Source organism: Chelonoidis abingdonii, chromosome 1 (genome assembly GCF_003597395.2).
Source record: "Chelonoidis abingdonii isolate Lonesome George chromosome 1, CheloAbing_2.0, whole genome shotgun sequence".
Classification (NCBI taxonomy): domain Eukaryota; kingdom Metazoa; phylum Chordata; order Testudines; family Testudinidae; genus Chelonoidis; species Chelonoidis abingdonii.
The window spans coordinates 293,036,110-293,050,819 of record NC_133769.1 but is presented as its reverse complement, the minus strand read 5'-3'; the positions used below and the strand labels follow the sequence as shown (position 1 = coordinate 293,050,819).

At 43.4% G+C, this 14,710-nt stretch overlaps 1 protein-coding gene across 2 annotated transcripts in view; it reads right to left on the bottom strand.

The window, feature by feature from the left end:
• KLF12 (KLF transcription factor 12) overlaps positions 1–14,386 on the bottom strand; it is a 369,879-nt gene extending 355,493 nt beyond the window's left edge. For both annotated transcript variants that reach the window (XM_075061546.1, XM_075061547.1), the window contains exon 1: positions 14,336–14,386. The gene's annotated coding sequence lies outside the window, so the exon portion shown is untranslated. The remainder of the gene's footprint in view (positions 1–14,335) is intronic.
• Positions 14,387–14,710: the final 324 nt, after the last annotated feature.

Genomic DNA, 14,710 nt, shown 5'->3' with positions numbered 1-14,710 from the left:
TGGAATAAATTGCCTAGGGAGGTTGTGAAATCTCCATCTCTGGAGATATTTAACAGTAGGTTAGATAAATGTCTATCAGGGATGGTCTAGACAGTATTTGGTTCTGCCATGAGGGCAGGGGACTGGACTCGATGACCTCTCGAGGTCTCTTCCAGTCCTAGAGTCTATGAATCTATGAATAAACCCAGGTATCAACCTTCCATTGCATCAGCGAAAATGAAGATTTTTCTGGACAGAAGTCGGCATTTGGTACTGTAGACACAGCATACTGAAGAATCAGTGCAGAATGGGGAAGAAAACTGGCAGCATGTGACCTCCAGAAGAAGAAAGAGGAGAACCCATGTAACCCCAATGCAGATAGAAGTAAGAAAATGTTTTCAGGATCTCTGGTTTTCAGGTACTACAGCAGAGAATGGTTTGGAAGAGTCATCTGAGGGAAGGGATCAGAAGGAGACCCCATCGACCAGAAGGCATGGAATACATTGTCCTAAGGATGAGGGTTCCACGACCACCACTCCCAAGAGGAGGAGACGGGTGGCGGTGGTTGGGGACTCCCTCCTAAGGGGACAAGAGTCATCTATCTGCTGTCCATGCTGGGAAATGTGAAAAGTGTGCTGCTTGCCTGGAGCTAGAACTCGGGATGTGACAGAATGTCTGGCCGAGACTGATCAAGCCCTTGGACCGCTACCTCTTCCTACTTCCCCACGTGGGCACCAATGATACTGCCAAGAATGACTTTGAGCTAGTGGGTCACTGCAGACTATGTGGCTCTGGGAAGAAGGATAAAGGAGTTTAAGGTGCAAGTTGTATTCTCATCCATCCTCCCTGTTGAAGGACCATCAAATTGTGGAGGTAAATGTGGTTACGCAGGTGGTGTAGGAGGAGACGGCTTTGGATTCTTCGACCATGAGATGTTGTTCCAGGAAGAAGAATTACTAGGAAGAGATGGAATCCACCTAATGAAGAGAGGGAAGAGCATCTTCACAGGCAGGCTGGCTAACCCAGTGAGAAGGGCTTTAAACTAGGTTCACTGGGGGATGGTGACCTAAGCCCGGAGTAAGTGGGGAAGTATGATACTGGGAGGAAACACAAGGAGGAGGGTGCAACAGAAGAGGCCTCCTGATTCATAGTGAGAAAGTAGGGCAATCAGCTAGTTATCTTAGGTGCCTGTACACGAACGCAAAAAGCCTGGGAAACAAGTAGGAAGAATTGGAAGTCCTAGCACAAGTCAAGGAACTGTGATGTGATTGGAACAACAGAGACTTGGTAGGGAGCCAAACCATATAACTGGAGCACTGTCATGGATGGGTATAAACTGTTCAGGAAGGACAGGCGGGGGAGAAAAGGTGGAGGATTTGTAATGTATGTAAGGGAGCAGTATGATTGCTCAGATCTCCAGTATGAAACTGGAGAAAAGCCTGTTGAGAATCTTTGGGTTAAGTTTAGAGGCGAGAGCAACAAGGGTGATGTTGTGGTGGGGGTCTGCTATAGACCACCAGACCCGGAGGATTAGGTAGATGAGGCTTTCCTCAGACAATTAACAGAAGTTTCCAGATCACAGGCCCTGGTTCTCATGGGGGACTTCGATCACCCTGACATCTGCTGGGAGAGCAAGACAGCGGTGCACAGACAATCCAGGAAGTTTTTGGAGAGTGTTGGGAACAACTTCCTGGTGCAAGTGCTGAAGGAACCAACTAGGGGCCATGAACCTCTTGACCAGCTGCTCACAAACAGGGGAAAATTGGTAGGGGAAGTAGAAGTGGGTGGCAACCTGGGCAGCAGTGACCATGAGATGGTAGAGTTCAGGATCCTGACAAAAGGAAGAAAGGAGAGCAACAGAATATGTACCCTGGACTTCAGAAATTCAGACCTTGACTCCCTCCAGGAACAGATGGGCAGGATCCCCTGGGAGGCTAATATGAGGGGGAAAGGAGTCCAGGAGAGCTAGCTGTATTTTAATGAAGCCTTATTGAGGGTGCAGGAACAAACCATCCTGATGTGCAGAAAGAATAGCAAATATGGCAGGCGACCAGTTTGGCTTAACAGAGAAATCATCGGTGAGCTTAAACACAAAAAAGAAGTGGAAACTTCGACGATGACTAGGGAGGAGTATAAAAATATTGTTTGAGCATGCAGGGGTGTAATCAGGAAGGCCAAAGCACAATTGGAGCTGCAACTAGCAAGGGATGTGAAAGGTAACAAGAAGGGTTTCAACAGGTATGTTAGCAACAAGAAGAAAGTCAGGGAAAGTGTGGGACCCTTACTGAATGCGGGAGGCAACCTAGTGACAGATGATATGAAAAAAGCTGAAGTACTCATGCTTTTTTTGCCTTGGTCTTCACAGACAAGGTCAGCTCCTAGACTGCTGCACTGGACAGCACAATACGGGGAGGAGGTGAGCAGCCCTCAGTGGTGAAAGAACAGGTTAATGACTACAAAAGCTGGACATGCACAAGTCTATGGGGCCAGATCTAATCCATCCGAGGGTGCTGAGGGAGTTGGCTGATGTGATTACAGAGCCACCGGCCATTATCTCTGAAAACTCTTGGCAATTAGGGGAGGTCCCGGACAATTGGAAAAAGGCAAATATAGTGCCCATCTGTAGCGGGGCAGTTAAACCACTCCTTGGGGAAAAGGTAGGCTGATTGGAAAGGTAGCTACAGCTGTGGCCACACCCAATCAGGCCACAGCTGGCCCTGATATATGGGCTAAGGGAGGAGATGGGTCAACCTCACTCCAGCCTGGGAGTGGGAAGGACCTAGCTGCCTGAAGAAGCACAGGGTACCTGAACCAGAGTAGTGCTGGGGAAGGGCAGGCAGGGCTGGGGAGCTCAGGCCTGGCAAGTTCCTAGGCTGAGCCCTTGCTGAAGGCCAAAGGAGGTACTGGGGTTGCAGAGAGACAACTGGGCCAAGAAAGGCAGCAGGTCCAACCCCCTTGCCAGTGATGAGTGGCCATTACAGACTGAAGTTTGCCCCAGAGAACAGGGCCTAGATGAAGACTTGCGGTAATCACTCAGGCTAGGTGGGCTTAGCGGGTTGGGGTTCCCCTGGGAGGGGAGACCCAGAGTGTGGGGGTACTGCTGTGGGCAGAACCCCAAAGGAAAAGGACACTAGCATCTGGGAGGGACATGGGGCCTGAGGCAGGAGAGACACTGGCCAGCAGGAGGTGCCTCAAGTGCTGGAAATGGACTAATTCCCAGACCACCAGCAGGAGGCACTACAGTAGTGAGCCAGCAATCTGTTGCACCACCTTTAAAAAAGGGAAGAAGGAGAATCCAGGGCACCACAGACTGGTCAGCCTCACCTCAGTACCTGGAAAAATCATGGAGCAAATCCTCAAGGAATCCATTTTGAAGCACTTGGAGGATCAGGAACAGTCAACATTGGTTCACCAATGGCAAGTCATGCCTCACCAACCTAATTGCCTTCCATGATGAGATAACTGGCTCCGTGGATATGGAGAAAGTGGTGGATGTGATATAACTTGATTTTAGCAAAGCTTTTGATGCAGTCTCCCACAGTATTCTTGCCAGCAAGTTAAACAAGTATGGATTCAATGAAAGGACTATAAGGTGGATAGAAATCTGGCTAGATCATTGGGCTCAACAAGTAGTGATCAACAGCTCAATGTCTAGCTGGCAGACAGTATCAAGCGAAGTGACCCAGGGATCGGTCCTGGGGCCGGTTTTGTTCAACATCTTCATTAGCGATCTGGATGATGGTATGGATTGCACCCTCAGCAAGTTTGCAGAAGACACTAAGCTGGGGAGAGATAGGGATAGGGTCCAGAGTGACCTAGACAAATTGGAAGATTGGGCCGAAAGAAATCTGATGAGGTTCAACAAGGACGAGTGCAGAGTCCTGCATTTAGAACAGAAGAATCCCATGCACTGCTACAGGCTGCGGACCAACTGGCTAAGTGGCAGTTCTGCAGAAAAGGACCTGGGGATTACAGTGGACGAGAAGCTGGATATGAGTCAATGGTGTGCCCTTGTTGCCAAGAAGGCTAAAGGCATATTGGACTGCATTAGTAGGAGCACTGCCAGCAGATCGAGGGAAGTGATTATTCCCTTCTATTCGGCACTGGTGAGGCTACATCTGGAGTACTGTCTCCAGTTTTGGGCCCCCCGCTACAGAAAGGATGTGGACAAATTGGAGAGAGTCCAGCAGAGGGCAATGAAAATGATCAGGAGGCTGAGGCACATGACTTATGAGGAGAGGCTGAGGGAACTGGACTTGTTTAGTCTGCAGAAGAGAAGAGGGAGGGGGGATTTGATAGCAGCCTTCAGCTACCTGAAGGGGGATTCCAAAGAGGATGGAGCTCGGATGTTCTCAGTGGTGGCAGATGACAGAACAAGGAGCAATGGTCTCAAGTTGCAGTGGGGGAGATCTAGGCTGGATATTAGGAAACACTATCTCACTAGGTGGGTGCTGAAGCAGTAGAATGGGTTACCTAGGCAGGTGGTGGAATCTCCATCCTTAAAGGTTTTTAAGGCCTGCCTTGACAAAGCCCTGGCTGGCATGATTCAGTTGGGGTTGGTCCTGCTTTGTGCAGGGGGTTAGACTAGATGACCTCCTGAGGTCTCTTCTGCTATGATTCTATGATTCTAAGAGCAGCGGACCAGCACTGGAAAACGGGGCAGAGGGCAATCAAATTGATGGACATGGGGTGGAGGCAGAATTGACTGGAAGGAAGACAGACTATTCATTTGAGAAAAAGGTAGGTGATTTTATGGCCTCTGACTTTTTTCCAGTTCTTCCCCACAGAAGTTACATATTCACAGATCTGCAAATTAGCATTTGGAGGCCACAGAAGTGTGCTAGTAGGCTTAGTCCTCAGATGAGAGTCTATCTAGCAATTGAGGCCTTGGCTACACTAGAAATTTCAAAGCGCTGCCGCGGGAGTGCTGCCGGGGCAGCGCTTTGAAATGTGTGTGTGGTCAGAGCGGCAGCGCTGGGAGAGAGCTCTCCCAGCACTGCACGTAAACCACATCCTTTACGGGTGTAGCATGCAGCGCTGGCAGCCGCGCTCCCAGCGCTGCTGCCCTGATTACACTGACGCTTTACAGCGCTGCATCTTGCAGCGCTCAGGGGGGTGTTTTTTCACATCCCTGAGCGCAAAAGTTGCTGCGCTGTAAAGTGCCAATGTAGCCAAGCCCTGAGACCTGTACATTCACCAGTCCTTGAAGATGACCCGAAAACCTTCTTCCACAGAATGAGAGTAGTTGTCCTGACTGACTCCTATTACAAGAGGCAAAGAGGCATTAGTAAATACAATAACCAATTGAATTTTAAAGCTCAGCTCACTCTCTTGCTACTTTAGGCATTCAACATGTAACAGTTCCTGTGGTTTATTTCATGGAATTAAGTTGTTTGGCCTACAGTAAAGGTGATCTATTGTTACTCAGTAATTCAAGGCATCTCAAATGCTTCCCCTTTAAAACTGCAGTGGGAATGAGAACAAATCCTTAACACATGCAACTCACAAAGATTGAAGTAAGACCTTGCACCTGAAACAGGAACAAAATAAACCAAATCTGAATATTGGCTTGGATACAAGAATATATGTACTGAATCTAATGTAAAAAAAAAATTAATTGTGCCTATTACTTCCTACTGTATTGTGCTTGATGTGTCTAATGCAGAGTCTGTCCCAGTGAAGTCACTCAAAGCGACAAATTGTTTTTTTCCAGAATAGGAGGACTGTAATTTTCAAAATCTGCTTTAGATAAATACTGTGGGTAACTTAGAACATTTTTGATCTAGTTGCACATGGGACCTGTAAGGCGAATGTGCAAATAGCAATTCTATTAGGCTAACAAACTCCAGATCTCTGCTAAATAAACTGAGTTTACCTGCCCCATTTAAGAAAAAAAAATCACCCTAAGGAGTGTCATTTTGTTTGATTTCCCCCCTGCCACAAAAAAACCCCAAAAAAAACCACTATAGAGACACGTCTGCAGAAATTATTTCATACACTAGATGGAACCAATGGAAAAAAAGTGGCATTTAAAAGCATTATTGGTATTACAGAAATCAGCAAGGAGGATTCTTTTTCCCGTAAGTTTTCGGGAATATCTTTTCATCTCCCTCTACCCCAAGATTCTTTTGAAGGGTGAGCGGGGGGCAGGTGAATGACCAAGGCTATGAAAGAGAACCTGGGACAGTGCAAACTATTTGCCCAAATTTTAAAAACTTTTTAGAGTCATGAATTGCAGCTCTTAGAACTCTGTCTCAGACCTCTGATGGCCATACTCTGAGGCCAGCTTGAAATTGTTTTTATGCCAGCCTTACATAGCTCAATTTAAAAAACAAACACTGAGCTCCACGTTGTTTTGATTTTAACCTGAACCATGCCCTGTCCAAGATTCTTTGTTGTATAACATGTCAGGTGTTTTGCAATTTGGTTATAGATTATTTTCATGACACTTAAGTGTCTGTCCTCTTCACTAGGAGGACTGTGGCCTTATTTTGTAATTGACTCCTTTGAAAGCACTGAGGCCTCATATAAGAAAGACACCATTTGCTGTGCCTGATGATCAGAGCTTTCTTTGACATTCATTTTATTATTTCCAAGGTTACATCTAAGACACTTCAACAATTTCGGCTGAAATTTTCCATGCCAGGTATATGTTCCAGGTTGAACTGTTTTGAAAGAATTCAACAAAAGTTGTTCAGCTATTTCTGACCATGAGGGAAAAAGATCTCCCAATATGAATATTTTTCCAACTATTTATTTTAAAGACCTCTAGTTTTGGAACAAAGAATTTCTATTTGGCAGAGGAAATAATCCTAGGGTCAGTGAGGTGCCTTTTGTTATTCCAGTGAAAACCTAAACAAATTTGGACAAGATGTAAGCATGTTAGAGTCACCACTTCCACGTGCTCAACAGAGCTTCTTAGAGGCCTGCTGCTAAAAATATCTGGATATACTAGCTGCACTGCACACGCTCCCAGCCTCAGAGCTCCCCACATGCAACTACAATGGTCTTGCTCCCAGCCCTCAATGAGCCTTCTACATTGCAGGCACAAAGCTAAAGCTCCAGAAGGGACACAGGACAAGCAGGAGAAGCACCACCAAAATACCTTTTGGCCTAAGGGCAGATGTAGTGGGAGCCAGGAAGAGATCATAAATTAGAATCTTAACTCTTCCACTCATTTGTGTTGATAATTCTGTGCACTTCATTACTCTGACTATTGAGCAAGACCACACACTAATTAGGAACCAGGCAAATATCATTACTCCATTTTACATATGGGACAACTGAATTATTATTTAAGGTCACCCCTGGCAGAACTGGGAATAGAACTCTGTCTCTAAAATGACAGATCTAAATCTCATTTACTCTGATGCACTGTTTTTCAGAATCGAGGTGACTGCTTGTTTTGCATTTAAGGACTAGTACATACTTACCTCCAGAGCCAGGAATAGAACCCAGGATTCCCAGAATTGCTCTGCTATCTAGCAATTAGTTGTATAAGCCAGTAGCAAAGAACATATCTGAGCCCTCTCTAGTAGTTCGTTCACATAAAGGAGAACAGCCTGCACTTGGGTTCAAGAGGTAGTGCTTGAGCGGTAGATCTAAAGCTTCTGGGTTCCCATACTACTGATGACTCAACCGGTGGTAAATATGGTACTCCATGATAGAATTTTCATTTTCAGTTCTCTTTTTCAAGACCTAAGAGATTACATTTTAAAAAACCATTAAAATATTTATGGTTGAATAGTCATGTGCTAAGACGTTAGAAAATACCAAATTAGGGTTGCCTGTGTCACCTTATTTCAGCATCATTGTACCATAATGCATATGCACAGTCTTTAATTACATGATCACATATTATTTCTTACAGGACCCCATACAAGCAGCCTTAATTCTGGCATTTCGTAACTTTTGAGTTCTTGACTTTGCAACCTTAATGTTCTTTTAAAGGTTTTAATGTATATAATAATAATCAGTAACATCACTTACACTGGCAAATCCAGCCCTTGTCTCTGCAGCTGTAGAGACTCCCTTGACAAGTCAACCAATACAGTTATGGTGTTGGAAACATGATTCAGGGGTAATCAATATGAAGCCTGAGGACAAGCTGCACTGGGACTCCCCACAGAACAGTGTACAGGGGCAAGGAGGGGCAGTGCCAAAGAATCCAGTGCTACACCGATTCTAATATTTTGCTCTGAAGCAGGGATACAGTGCATCCATAAAAGCTACTTCAAACAGTAGGCTGTAGTAGATGAGTTGAAGTAGATTTCCTTGAGTGGCCTGGATTCTGGGGACTGGCGGTAGATACCAGTAGACAAGAGAGAATTCTATCACCTGGCAGAGACACCCAGCACCCAAGTCTACTACTTCGGCTGGTTCTGATCCCTAGATTTGGCCTATCTTTATCTTACCTCTTCAAAAACAATCTACAAGCAGCAATAAATTAGTTCTTCCCCGTGAAGTAAGTATTACCACATATATTTCTATATTCCATTAGCCCAGGAGTCAGCAACCTCTGGCACAAGGCTTGCAAGGGTAAGCATCCTTGTGGGCCAGCCAGTTTGTTTACCTGCCGCGTTGGCAGGTTCGGCCGATCGCAGCTCCCACTGGCCAAGGTTTGCCGCTCCAGGCCAATGGGGCGGCGGGAAGCCACGGCCAGCACATCCCTCAACCCATGCCGCTTCCCGCTGCCCCCATTGGCCTGGAGCGGCAAACCGCAGCAATCGGCCGAACCTGCGGACAGGGCAGGTAAACAAACTGGCCCGGCCCACCAGGGTGCTTACCCTTGCGAGCCACGTGCCAGAGGTTGAAGACCCCTGCATTAGCCCCATGTTACAGATAGAAAAAATGAGATGGGGTAGTTATTTGTGCAAGGCCACAAAGTGGTGCAGCCAGGATTAAAACTAAAGAGTTTCAAACTCCATTCTTGCATTAGGCCACATTCTCTGTCATACACAGGCAAGATACAGACAACAACTATTCCATGAAAATGCAATACTTACCTTGTGAATTTCTCACAGCTTGATTCTGGCTGAACCACTCCAAGTCTGTGGTACTTACCACAAACCATGGTAAATACAAACAGAGCCTATAGTGGAATGCAAGGTAGTAACACACACCAGGCCCAGTATGTTTCCATTATGCAGAGCAGTCAAAGTTGACTTCATAGCAAAGCTAATTTTATGCTTGTATCATCTCACCTCAAAAAATTCTTTTAACAATTTTTTGCAACCAAATGATTTACTCTGTATAATAATAAAAGACTTCAGCATAGACTCCAAGGGGAAAAAAACACACTTATACTGACTTTGCAGTGTGGGAACAAACCCTGAAGTACACACACAGAATGAATTAACTGGAAAATACTGCAAAACCTTCATTCTGAAATGAAGTTGTCCCAGTTTGCCTACTTTTCCAATGGTCACTGGTAAGTACTAGAACTAGGGTCAATGCTCTTGCCAAGATTATCAATAGTTATTTTTAGAGATATCAAAACTAAAACAGTCATTTTGACACTGTGATTCTTCAAATATTACTCTTTTGCTTATTTTCTAATCTAATGTGGCCTTTAAACAAAACAAAAAAATCCCTTTCGATATGATTCAGTTGAGAAAAGTCAGGACTGTGTAATGTTCACTTTTTGAACCCTAGTTCTGTCTTGCTGGGTAAAGTTACACAGTGATCTTGATTGACTGAGCAACTCTGACCTATATTAAAAAGTTTTTAGTACTGGGATAAAATATTCTGTTTCTCTTTTCCTAACATCAAACCTGTATTTCACCTTTAAAAAATCAAGTATTTTCTTCAGTGCATGAGAAGTTTAGCCATTTCATGCTTTCACATTTGCACTTTCAAGACTCAGTCTGTCTTACAGACATAACCTAGCATATTCTTTTCAGGAATATAGGAAAAGCCCTAATATGACTGTTTAACTCTGTCTCACTAATGCTTGCTATGAAATGTCATGGCTTTTTAATATGTTTTCATCTTAGCTGGAGAAAGTGAGCATGTTTGTATTTGAGCTCCTCCCCTTCCATGCACACACAGACTGCAGCTGTAGTAAACAACCACTAGCCAAGAGTTGAGAAGGTCAAGGCCTCAGTGTTGAACAAATATCAGTTTTTAAAAAAATGAAATCTAATTTCTTGGAAGGGGAAATTATTATTTTTTGTATATGGCACGAAGATAAACCACAGTCATTTCCATTCAAATGGAGGGATGGATGAGCCACAGATAAAACATTTGACAAAAATAATGTTAATTATTTTTCCATTCCTCTAACACAAAAGTGTCTTATCCATGGGTACGCACACAGCTGATCTGACAAATATAAATATTTCCTCAAACACAATTATGCCCTTAGGAAACAATGTTTGACCTAAATGCAAGAGTATCAGATATATTTTTAAGATATATTTTCCTGCATTCCACCAGCAAAATGCAACCCCCTTTTTTAAGGAGCAGACCAGGAGGCTGGATAGCAATGTGAAGAGCAGTGCAAGCCACACAATCTTCACTAACACAATCCTGCAGCTTCAGGGCATTATGGCTCAGCACAGGTTAGCACACACAGTGAATGTACATTGTTTCCTCTCTGCTCAGGAGCTGTACCCTCATTTTCATAACTACTGGATGTGACTTGGCACACTCAAGCCCTAACCACACCTCTAGGGTTGAATATGCCCCCTTAGAGCTTTCCTGGGGCCCAATCCTGCTCCCATTTAATTTAATGAGCATTTTGTCCATTGACACTAGTATAATAAAAGGCCCCTAAGTGTTTGGGAGCACTCGTACCCAGTATACTCAAAGGAAAAAGGCTCTATGTAGTATTGCTTGTATTGGGGTTTTACCTAGGCACTGCAGTCATGGACCAAGACCCCACTGTGCTAGGCATTGTACAAAGAACAAAAAGATGGTCCCTATCTCAAACAACTTACAATCTAAGCCCCTTACCATGCCCATTCCAGTGCATCATCACAGCAGAGGGCAGAATCAAGCCCAAAATATTAGAGGACGTCTCTTTTAAAGAGACAGCCAACTTGAGTATTTTCTGCTCTGACTAGTTTCAACAAAAATTCTAACAGAGCAGCCTTTGAATTGTACTAAATCTTAACAAAATTCATTTTAAAATATTTACAAGAATTTTTCTACTTAGGTCAATTAAGAATCTTTACAACAACGGACAATATGCAGGTCTGGGAACACCACCAGCACCTGCCAGCCAGTTTCTACAATAACAGCAGCAGTATCCAGACAAGTAAAGTAGAAAAGGGAATCAAGAATCCTTCCTCCTGCTGCCACCCCACCTGCTAGGCACCCACTGCTCCTGGTTGGCAGGGAGGACACTCCAAGGAAGGAGAGCTCCCTGACCCCCACATCAACCTTCAATTTCTCCCCAGCCTCTACAAGGAAGGAGAAAACGGAGGCTTTTACAGCACTTCAGGACAGGTTTTATCACTCCCTGCCCCAACACACTTCCTGAAGCTCCATTTTCACGAAAGGCCCATGTGAAGATGGGTGTTCCCGTGGCTACCCACTCTCTCCAGTCCCTTTTTGGCTCCGGGTGGGAATCCCTGGACAAGCAGATACCCTCATTGCCCCAAACTCAGAAACTGCAGCAGCTCTGCTGTTTTTGGTAAACCCCACACACTCCAGCACCTGGAGAAGGTGTGTGCATGTGAGCTCCTCTAGAGCAGTGAAAGAGGGTTGCCATCATGCTAGTGCATGATTCAGACAAGGCAAAATGACTATCAGCAAAACAGTTAAAATGAGTGTACATAAATGTAGCCAAACCCACAAAGAAAATGAAGAGGGGAAAAAAAAAGAGAAAAGACTGTATTTGCTAACTTCTTTCAGCAATGGTAGTCACAGGATTCATTTGGGACTCTAGGTCAGTGATTCTCAACCAGGGATACACAGAGGTCTTTCAGGAGGTACATCAACTCATGTAGATATTTACCTAGTTTTATAAACAGACTACATAAAAACACTATCAAAGTCAGTACAAACTAAAATTTCTTACAGACAAAATGAAAACGTAATTTTTCAGCAATAGTGTGCTGTGACACTTTTGTATTTTTATGTCTTATTTTGTAAGCAAGCAGTTTTTAAGTGAGATAAAACTTGGCGTATGCAAGACAAATCAGATTCCGGAAAGGGGTACAATAGTCTGAAAAGGTTGAGAACCACTGCCTAGATAGTATAACATTTTCAGACAGTAATGAGATTTTTAAGTTGACTGTGTCCTGTTAAGAAGCTTTTTAAAAAAAAAAACACAGAGAATATATAAAAAAACAAACATTCAGTCTAGATTTACTACAGCTTTAGATGATCAATAAAATGCCCATATCACCCCGTCTCCAATCAATTCAGCATAGTTACTAATTCTACACTAGAGGCTACTTTGCTGTTCCTGTAACATTTTAGAATTGGAGATCAACCAGAAAATGGAGGTCATGCACCAGTACTATATAAAGTACCCTTGCAAAGTTGCCATGAATATCTGCCTGCCATGGCAAAAAATAAAATAAAATAAAATAAAAATCAATGTATACTATGACTGATAATGAAAAAAAGAGTTGGTTAACCACCTATGCAGGAAAAAAAATTGCCACAGACATGTAGAATTTTACAAGGCTGATATAAATCATGAAAGCAAACTAAATTGTTTATCTTCAATATCTTGTATAAAATCTGCTCATTTTTGTTCTGATTTTAAATGCATAAAATACGTATCTTAACATATCTGGCAATAGGTGGTGACAATAGCTACACATCGCATAACCCAGGTTTGAAGCTACTGCTTCTTGAAACTGAATTAATATTATGTTTCTGTAAATAACAGTTTAAAAAAAATTCTAACAGGAATACACCCAGTGTTTAAAAGTGACCACTCCTATTCACATTGCAAACTCCTGCACCACCCTGCCTGTCATCAGCAAAATTTCATGTCAGACCATTTACTTTGCCAAACAACTCTATCCTCCAGTAAGAAAAGGGAATGGAATGGTTTAGGTGGATTTACAGGGTGACGTTTGTTTGACTGGCACACGTCTGCTGTAGCAGTTCTATGCACATGCTTTTAATGTAAATATGAGTGTTTGTTTCTCCAGCATTGAAATGTAACTGAGAGAATAGTCCTTACTTATTTTTTTAAATAATCAGTTTGAAAAAAAAAAATTACTCACTAGAATTTCTTAAAATTATCTATACAGAACAATTCTTTAACAATTTGAATACTTAAATTAGTAAGAGTGACAATACCAACTACATAGACTATTTATCCAGATTATACATTCCACTGTACTTAGACTTTAACTGAGCATAGTCAGCTTTTATCAGTTGAATTAAAGTTATTATAACTATTAAAATACGCAGAACTGTAAGCTTTTTGTGAGGGGAGAGAAGACTAGAGGGGGAGAGATGGAGGGAACATAGCACAAAGGATTTGGTACTTCCCCCTCCAAACGTTCAGTTTAAATACACTATTAATCAGATCTGGCAAGTTCTTTTTTGCCCTCAATATAAATAGTCACAGAAAGTTCCAATAATAGCTCTATTATGAATAAAATCAGAATGGATTCCTCTTGCATAGAAGCCTCTTGCTTTAATACAAACTAATGTCACTGAGGTCAGCACCCACTCCTTAGGTTACAGCAAGCTTATAACAGACAAGCTGCTGTGGCTCCCAAGCTGACACTCACCACTCTTCATGACTGGTCTCAATGTAAAGTTCTCCCTTGTCAACTCTAGCTAGGTCCACCTTAATTGAAAAGAACAGCCATAGGCCATCCCCCAGCTACTTCTATGAACTATGCACTGTAGCAAGTGACAGTTACACATCATTACTACTGGAGACAATAATGACTGTAGCACAATGAGCACTATTAATGCCAACAGTGTCATCCCCATCTTAACCCGTTACCCTCCTCCTCCAAATAACATGCACACAAACAGATTTTTTTGAATGGCAAACTAGAGCAGCAACCCCAAATTCAACATGACATTTATGTTTCCTTGCCACTGTCACTTACGTGACCAAGCAGTCCCACTCCCAGTGGACTACACGTTAGCATGCATTCTTTGACAAAGGTTTTTTTTTTTTTTTAGTTTTTTTAAACATCCTTTTTACGGGTAATTTAATAAAAGCCCTGCACATATCCTTGTTTTGCAAAAGCTTCTCCCTCCTGCCCTCCAATGCTTGCCCCATTCGAGAGATCAGCTTTCCAACATTTTACAATAATGTAATGACAGGAAAATAAAATGTTATCTGAAAGCTGATTGATGATTGGGACAGCAAGAGAAAAAAAGAAAAGGTATGTTTATTCTGATAAGAAATGGAATAGGCACAGACCTGAGCAGAAGCTGCAGAGCAGGAGAAACTGTTTTCTTTCCCTTATACAGAGTACCCTCTCTCCCTCCTTCCCCCTCTCTCTCTCTCACACACACACACACTCACACTCTCGTTCGCTCACACACACACATTCACTCACACGGTCTCCCTCAGCTGCTCTATGCAGTTCTCAGGAAATGAATGGGGGCAACACAGAGAACTGTTGTACTTGCAAACGACTTACCCGGATCACATGATGTGCTAAATGTAGGGTGGGCCAGTGGGTGGAGGCTTCAGAAACGAGAGGACACAATATAGCGCGGGGGAGCCTTACCAGGGACGCATCGAATTGCACTGGGGGCCCGCTGGAGGAGGGGGAAAGGGGGTTGCGAGGCA